Source organism: Lactuca saligna, chromosome 4 (genome assembly GCF_052625555.1).
Source record: "Lactuca saligna cultivar CGN05327 chromosome 4, ASM5262555v1, whole genome shotgun sequence".
Classification (NCBI taxonomy): Eukaryota; Viridiplantae; Streptophyta; class Magnoliopsida; order Asterales; family Asteraceae; genus Lactuca; species Lactuca saligna.
In genome coordinates this window covers 228233527-228243183 of record NC_136420.1, presented here as the reverse complement: position 1 = coordinate 228243183, position 9657 = coordinate 228233527, and positions in this window count along the sequence as shown.

Here is a 9657-nt window from a genome sequence, read left to right as displayed (position 1 = left end):
TGTTTATAGTTCGTATATCTTTTATAGGTTGATATACTTGATTCACTATAAACAATGCTCTGATACCAATCTGTCACACCCCAAAACCGATAACGGTGGAATACGTTTCGGGGTGGATGACGTAGTGTACAGTATCATCACAATTGTATAATAGTAAAAACAAGAATCATACAACCATTTCATTTACATAGTAAGTGTATTTACAAGTGTGTTTTGTAATGTTTGACAAACACCAAAAGTAAACAAAAACAAGAGATGGGTCTTGTATCCTCCATCTTCTCCAAAAATTGTTGTTGTACCTGTCTATCTTTGACCAGAAGATACAAGTTATTTTGAAAAGAATATCAGCATAAAGCTGGTGAGTTCATAAGATTTTTAGTGTGAGTACTTGTATAAAAAGCATTAGAGTCATTATTATGAAAACTGAAGTTTGAAATCATAAATAGTGGTGAAACCTAGAAAATCCCATATTCTCCAGAACATTAAGTAGTGTAATATAGTGAGTTATTCTTAGAGTATGTAATAGTGGTGCAGCATCCTTTAGTATTAGATACTTATTTACTTCGGGATATTACTTCATCTTTCTTTTAGCATTTTAGTGCGGTTATAGTGTCTGTCTAGTATATTCCCAATAGTGTGAGTAATAGCGAACCCCCATGACCTTCCCAGTCATGAATAGTGTAGTAGAGTAAAAGCATCCCTGGGCCTGAGCGGCTCGGACTGAAGTTATCAGTCGGGATGTAATAGCGTCTGCCCCGTATAGATCTATACATATAGTGTCGTCTTCCCGTCGGAAAACTCCGGGCATAGTGAATAGCATATAGAGTACCCTGTAGTGGATTAGTGAGTTATCTCATGATTAGTGCATTCTCTTGTATTATAGTGTAGTAATCTTTCGTATAACTTGTATTGTATTCTCTTATTAGTGTATTGCTTCATAATATAGAGAATTATAGTAGTGTAGAGTAATAGTGGAAACTAGGGATAGAGTCCTTAACTATACCCATTATAGTTAATTTAGTGTATGTGGTTCTAATCAAGTAGTGATTCAGGTAATTAATGAATTAAGAAGTACCCATAATCTGTACTAATATATGAGATATATAATTAAGAAATCAATGATAGTCGGATGGATAACTACTACCCTAAGTCCACAATCAAACAAGAAACAGGAAATAAGGCGAGCTATCGATCCTAAGTCTTTCAAGTCTTACTTATATAAATATATTAGTATGATTACATTCTCATAAAGAGTTTTATTTAACAAAAGTATTGTACGAAAGGAACATTTAAAACTTGTTTGTTAATCCAAGATATTTTTGAAAACAATTGACTTATTTATAAAGCATAGTGATAAATCACATGTGATTTGAACTACAGATTGGGAATCACATGTGATTAACTCTGAAATCTGAAAAATAGTTCTGTATAACTTTTCATAAACATGTATATTCAACTTGTATCTCCCCCCTAAAACATATAAAACATTTGAAAGGTTCATTAAGGGGTATGAACTCACCTGAAATCGCGGAAATCGAGTGAATCGGGTAAATCGGGTAAAAGTGTTGATTGAGCGTTTGGTACCCAATAACCTCTTGAGCACCTCCTAGGACCCTAATGTCATATGAAATATGTATTTTGCAAGAAGTTAATCATCTTATGCTTTTCATTATAGTATTTGGACATTCTAGCCTCGTTTTCGGGGTTTTAAGGCTTAGAAGGGGTTCCCGGGAGTGGTACAAAGTCATGAATGATTTACGGGAGGGTTCACGAGCTCACTACCTTGGAGTTTATGGCCCAAAAGCCATCCTTTGAGATTTTACGGCCGTAAACCCCCTAGGTTTGGCCGTAAACTCTTGTGGCACTCCAATGTGTATGGTTAAGGTCTTATTTCACTTCCTTGATTTAGTGGTATGTGTCTTGGGCTATTTTAAGGGATTAAACATCATAATTTGTGACATTTTTGGGGAGTTTACGGCCAAGAATTGTTCTTGGGCCGTAAACTCTTGTAAACCCTTCAAGATGTATGTTTTATTGGTACAACAAAGCCTCATACACCTTAGATAAATTCTAGAAGGCCATATAGTGAGTTTGGGACAATTTGGCATATATTTTTGGGGAGTTTACGGCCCAAGAACATCCTTGGCCGTAAACTCTTCATTTTGTGTCCAAATGTGAAGTTTAATGGTACAACACACTTCCAAAGGCCTTAGCTAAAATCCTTATATGCATTTGAGGGGTTTTGGGACTTATTTGACACAAAATATGGGTGTTTACGGCCCAAGCTTAGCCTTGGCCGTAAACTCCTCTTTTTGCCATCAAATGATGTTGTTTGATGCATTTAAGCCTTCCTTGTTGTCAAGTCTAAATTGCCAAACACCCTAGATGAGTTTTTGGGACATTAAACAAGTGTTTTTGGGGTGTTTGAGGTGTTTACGGCCTAAGCACATGCTTGGGCCGTAAACTCCTTTTTGCATGTCTAATCCATGTGTTTTAGTGTCCAAACCCTTCTAGATACATGCCTTAATTAGTATACTAGCTTAACATGAGGAAAAACTTGACCTTTGGCATGATTTTGGGGGTTTACGGCCTAAGGAGCTTCTTAGGCCGTAAACTCCTTTATGGTCCTTGATTCTCATCATTTTGGACTCTAAAAGCAGTAAAGTATGATTAGATTAAGTTAGGGGATGAATCCTTATGTTTGGAAGTCAGAAATTCGCGGATTTGGAGTCGATTTCGGGTCTAGAGAGAGAAAGTAGTGAGAGAGAGGTGTAATTGTGGTAAAAGAGTCCAATTGAAGTGTTCAAGTGTTTTTATATGTCTCGGGTATTGTACCCGATACACGGCTACTCGATGCTAAAGTTTAACGGGGTTAAAACTTTTTACCCGGGTGAAGTGGTTGAAAAGTAATATAACTTTATTTAGTTAAACAGGGTTAACATTTGCAAGTTATAATTACTCATGATAATACCGGAACATATAATTAACTAAATATTTATTTATTGACGACCCGAACAATACCGAGAAATAACATATAATGACGCATTTTGTTAGTGAAAATAGGGTTTGTAACGGGAATAGATTTAGGGTTGTCACATGTTTCCTCTCCACCATTTTCATGAATCAGAGAGAAACCTTATGACACTTAGACTTATTGGTGTATGAGTTCCTATCCATGTGAATTGTCAAAACCATAGTCACAAGACAAGGATAATGACAAATACAAACTCATATGGACTGAACTCAATCTTAATTTCTTGCCACTTGGTAGCACAAGGGCCTACCATTGCTTCCAAGTTGTTGTGCAACACATTGAGAACTCTAAGAACTCATATGCAAAGCCAACTCTAACTGGAATGGGCACAGAATATGTCAACACGATAGGTTATAAACCTCAAGTCGTGTGCTAGTGAAGAACTTCAGGTTTCATTCTTGATTAGTTCTTGAGAATTTCAAGACCTTTAAGACTCCCACTGTCCTCTTGACCTATAAGACTCCCTTGTCAAACATCCAAGAGATAGTGCGGATTCTAATCAAGACAAACACTTCACACAATTGGCCTAAGTTGGTCTTTGTTTTATCCAAAACATCACAACTTACCAATTTCAAATGTACAAGAGTAGAAAACTTTTACTCTTACATTTGTCAAGTGTTTTAACCCTTCTTTAAGGACATGTCACTCAAATTACAATCTTGGAGTATGACTCTAAGACTTGTATTGGAACGAAGTATGACTCATCTTCTTGATTTAACCATTTCAACAATTCAAGATCCCTTCTTCTTAGTCATAAGAATGCACTAAGACTTCCTTAGAGAACTAATTTTGATATGGTTTCTTAATCATTAAGATGATCACAAAACTGATACTAAAGTACTCTCCCATCTTTTCAGATTTGAGAAACTTTTATCCTTTTTCCTAACTTGATTCTCCTTATTCGCTCTGCCTTACATTGGAACATTTTCCAATGTCTCAGAGTTACACTTAAGCTTGTAAGTATAATCATATTTACTGAGCTTTAGTAAACTATGACGAATAGCCTTATATCCTTTGTGGTGGACTTAATCAGTGCACATGACTATGTACTCGATCCCTTAGTCCATTACTTGACTCACACATCCATGTGAACAAATAATTAGTCTTAATTTTTCCAATACTTGAAAGTTCTCATCCATCATGCTATACAACTTGCATGATTCCAAGTCCCGGTCCAATTGGGACTTTGGATGATGAGAATCTTTCCTTATTTGGTAAATTTAGACATTACCACAAATGAAGGAATCAATTTCATACTTCCACTCTTGCTATTAATGGAATCATATAAGCAACAATTTTTTCCTCAAATGCCATTGTAAGGATATTTTAAAATAAATAAAACCAAAATTTTTCTTTTATTTTAAAACTATGCGGAAAAACTTATCCTTACAACCCATATGAAAAACTTGTTGTTATCTATTCCTTAGCAATATCTCATAACTCCTAAGAATTAGCTCAAGAATCCGATTTTTCAAACTACGCGATAGAAATCCATCTATGCGATCAGATTCAGCATATTCTTTCTTTAAGTTCCTTTACTTTTCTTTGATTCTTAAAACATTACCATGTGACCCAGTCACATCATGTATCAGGAGTCTCCGAATAGAAACTTAACAGAGTTAGAGTAGTGGACTTTACCTGAAGTAGAGTCAATCTTATTGACCTTAACATCCTTAGGTAAATTTGGCAGCTTCGCAACCAATGCCCCTTCCTTTGGCAATATAAACATATGGACCCTTTGATAATGGTACACGAGACTATCACAGACTTAGACTTTTCTCTTTACCATTTGGTCAACCGAGTTGACTATGGCCGATCCCTTTCCATTGGGAAGAGAATGCTTTTCTGTATTTCCAGTGTCACCATTGTCAATGTCCATAAAGTTTCAGGAAGTTGATCTTAACAATAGATAAGATCATTAAGGGTCTTGTCATAGTCTATTTCATAGGTGTCCCTAAGGAACTCACTATGTGACTTAGAAAGTGATTGAATCACCAACTTTCTCAAGACTTTGACACCCAACTCTCCCGGCTTGTCAATGTGTGACTACATCTCCAAGATGTGATCACATCTAGACCTTGCCTTGCCAATAGGGCTTGAGTGACTTTGAACTTGTGGGTTAGGGAGAATAATTGGAGGAGGAGAAAGAAGTATGATATCCATGGGACATCATCTTCATTAGGAATGCTTGTTTCAAGAGATTTGGGAAGATCATAAATGTCTAAACCAGACATCTTTTGGGAGATATTCAAGATAGTTGATCTAAAGTCCTTAATATGACACCCAATATGAAATATTAAGGCTAGGACCCAACAAACTATTTTATAACTTAGAAGAGGTATGCCGTAATCCAAGCTATAAAACAATTTGAAGGTAGGTGAATGATGATTCACCAATTTCCACCAAGATAAACGAAATGTATTATTAGGTTTTAATTGGATTCGAAACTCCTAGATCTTTTGAGATTCATTGTACTGTTCAATGGCATGTTTCAATCTCGAGTGTGCCCTTCAGGTTTTGTGACTGGGATGCCGAGGATCACAAAACAAGGTGTGAAGTAACCATGCAAATTACTTGGTACCCTTAAGTGTTTACCCCTCAATCGATGTGTCGGTTAACCACACACGCTCCATCGATACTATGATAAACATTAAGTTACCCTTTGCCTACCTTGTTAAATACGAGTTAGTGTGCCGGTTAACCACACACGCTCCACTAACCGACTTAAACAAAGTACAAAGTGCAATTTCATGGATTAGCACCTTATTCACATTTTCCTAAGTAACTAAGATTGGGAATTATTAAGAGTTTAGTTACTTAGTATTTATCATTAATACTTTTAATGAAGGGAGAATTATAGTCATGTCAAACCCGTTCGGCTAACGACCCTCCACCAGTCAAGCAAGCGGTGGGTGAGAGTGGACAGCCATTAAGTTGCCATTTTATAGGCAACAACCTTATACCCACCTTATAGACCGGCTTCGTGAATGAGGCGTACTAGCGGTAAGACCTACTTTACTCTTATACATATAAATATTATTAACTTATAATATTATAAAGTATAAGGGTTGAATTTTAACTTTTAAAATTCTAAGGGCTAACTTGGAATTAAAGTATTCATAAGAGAAAACTTTACAAATTCCAAAACATGAGGGCAAGTTTTGAAACTATTCAAAACTAATTAATTCCATAACTTATGTATTTAAAGTAGTTTTAATCCAAAAACTCTTCAAGTTCCATAACTTGTGGACAAATTATGGAAGACTTTAAACTAATAAAGAATTAACCTTTTCTTTATTTTATAACTTATGGAATTAATTAAGGTTACATATTTTATTTATTTATTTATTAATGAAGTGACTCTTGAACCTCCATAACTTAAGGACAAGACTCTTCATCTTTTGTAACCATTGCCAACTTTTATGAGTTTTTATGAAACTTAAATGTGACTTTTCATATAACTTGAGGACAAGTTACAAAAACACATTTTAGAATCAACTCTTAGATTAATTTGGATTGAAAACAATTTTTTCACTCAACTTTTCTATTAATCTAAGCAACTCATAAGAACAAGATAATTCAAATCAAACTTTTTCATGTAATTAGTCTAACCTTTAAACTAATACAAAACATGAATCTATTGACAATTATCTTTGAAAATGGATTAGCATGAACATTACCACATTAAAAAACAAGTTTATAAGTTCAAAAACAACTTAGGGTAATGTTCCTAGTCCATTTCTAGCCAAAAAAACTCGAAAATATGCTGTCTGGGGTCCAACTCGTCGAGTGCATGAACACAACTCGGCGAGTTGGATGCATTTTGCCTTGGACTCGTCGAGTCCCTTCATGGACTCGGCGAGTCAGCTGGGGTGACAGCATCAAAACTCGATTTTTCAGGTTCTATTGCAGGTATAACAAGAAAACAAGCCTAGGCTCTGATACCACTGTTGGGTTATGAGCATTCTAACACTCCTAAGTGTACATGCAACCCTAAATACCTTGGATCTATGTTTTCTCTATTATACATGCAAATATAAACATCCAAGGTATTATCCTAATCTAGCATACAATATTATCAATATAACAAGTTAGAATACATACCTCTTGATGGTGCTTGTCTTCATGAAGCTTGAGTGCTTAGTGCCCCAAGTGTGACACCTCAAATGGTTCACACAACACCATAAGCACTTGGAATAACTTAGAGAGAAATTAGAACACTTCATGAAATCGTCTAGCCCTCATTCACACACATAGTGTTAGTCCCGATTTCTTGAGCCATGGGTTTCTTTTATATGGTGGCTATTAGGGTTACACCATGTAACTCATGACTTTACCCATTCCTTATGCTCCATGGATTTTAACCTCCATGGAGTATCCATGGGTCACCCCATGGACTTAGTCCAACATAAGGAATCTTGGATCACAAGCCCACACATATAAGAATGAATGATTTACACAATCAACCCATATATTTAATTAGTCTTCTTTTGATCACTTAATTAATTCCAAATTAATTCTTGATCAATACTAATTAAATAATCTCATTATTCTTATTATTAATATACTAGAACTTATAATATATTAATAACCGTAAGTGTCTTATTTCTCTCATTATAGTCTATCCAAGTGCATGATGCCATGCAACCTAAATGGACCATGCCGGGTCGGGTCAAGTCTTACCAATTATAGTTATGGACTTAGACATTAATCCAACAATATAAAGCTCTGCCACCCTTGGCTTCTAAGTTCTTGTGCATTCCCATAAGGGATTCACCCGCCACATTTTTAGGTTTCAAGGCTTCAAGTTGAGCCTCCTGAATTTGTGTAGACAAGTGTGAAACTCCTAGATCTTTTCAGATTCATTGAACTGTTCAATGGCATGTTTCAATCTCGAGTGTGCCCTTCAGGTTTTGTGACTGGGATGCCAAGGATCACAAAACAAGGTGTGAAGTAACCATGCAAATTACTTGGTACCCTTAAGTGTTTACCCCTCAATCGATGTGCCGGTTAACCACACACGCTGCATCGATACTATGATAAACATTAAGTTACCCTTTGCCTACCTTGTTAAATACGAGTTAGTGTGCCGGTTAACCACACACGCTCCACTAACCGACTTAAACAAAGTGCAAAGTGTAATTTCATGGATTAGCACCTTATTCACATTTTCCTAAGTAACTAAGATTGGGAATTATTAAGAGTTTAGTTACTTAGTATTTATCATTAATACTTTTAATGAAGGGAGAATTATAGTCCTGTCAAACCCGTTCGGCTAACGACCCTCCACCAGTCAAGCAAGCGGTGGGTGAGAGTGGACACCCATTAAGTTGCCATTTTATAGGCAACAACCTTATACCCACCTTATAGACCGGCTTCGTGAATGAGGCGTACTAGCGGTAAGACCGACTTTACTCTTATACATATAAATATTATTAACTTATAATATTATAAAGTATAAGGGTTGAATTTTAACTTTTAAAATTCTAAGGGCTAACTTGGAATTAAAGTATTCATAAGAGAAAACTTTACAAATTCCAAAACTTGAGGGCAAGTTTTGAAACTATTCAAAACTAATTAATTCCATAACTTATGTATTTAAAGTAGTTTTAATCCAAAAACTCTTCAAGTTCCATAACTTGAGGACAAATTATGGAAGACTTTAAACTAATAAAGAATTAACTTTTTCTTTATTTTATAACTTATGAAATTAATTATGGTTACATTATTTTTTTTTTATATTTATTTAATGAAGAGACTCTTCATTTTTTTGTAACCTTTGCCAACTTTATGAGTTTTATGAGTCTTTAATGTGACTCTTCATGTAACTTGAGGATAAGTTACACAAACACATTTTATACTCAACTCTTAGATTAAAATGGATTGAAAACAACTATTTCATTCAACTTTTCTATTAATCTAAGAAACTCATAAGAACAAGATAATTCAAATCAAACTTTTTCATGTAATTAGTCTAACCTTTAAACTAATACAAAACATGAATCTATTGACAATTATCTTTGAAAATGGATTAGCATGAACATTACCACAATAAAAAACAAGTTTATAAGTTCAAAAACAACTTAGGGTAATGTTCCTAGTCCATTTCTAGCCAAAAACCTCGAAGATATGCTGTCTGGGGTCCAACTCGTCGAGTGCATGAACACAACTCGGCGAGTTGGATGCATTTTGCCTTGGACTCGTCGAGTCCCTTCATGGACTCGGCGAGTCAGCTGGGCTGACAACATCAAAACTCGATTTTTCAGCTTCTATTGCAGGTATAACAAGAAAACAAGCCTAGGCTCTGATACCACTGTTGGGTTATGAGCATTCTAACACTCCTAAGTGTACATGCAACCCTAAATACCTTGGATCTATGTTTTCTCTATTATACATGCAAATATGAACATCCAAGGTATTATCCTAATCTAGCATACAAAATAATGGATATAACAAGATAGAATACATACCTCTTTGATAGTGCTTGTCTGCATGAAGCTTGAGTGCCTAGTGCCCCAAGTGTGACACCTCAAATGTTTCACACAACACCATAAGCACTTGGAATAACTTAGAGAGAAATTAGAACACTTCATGAAATTTTCTAGCCCTCATACACATATATA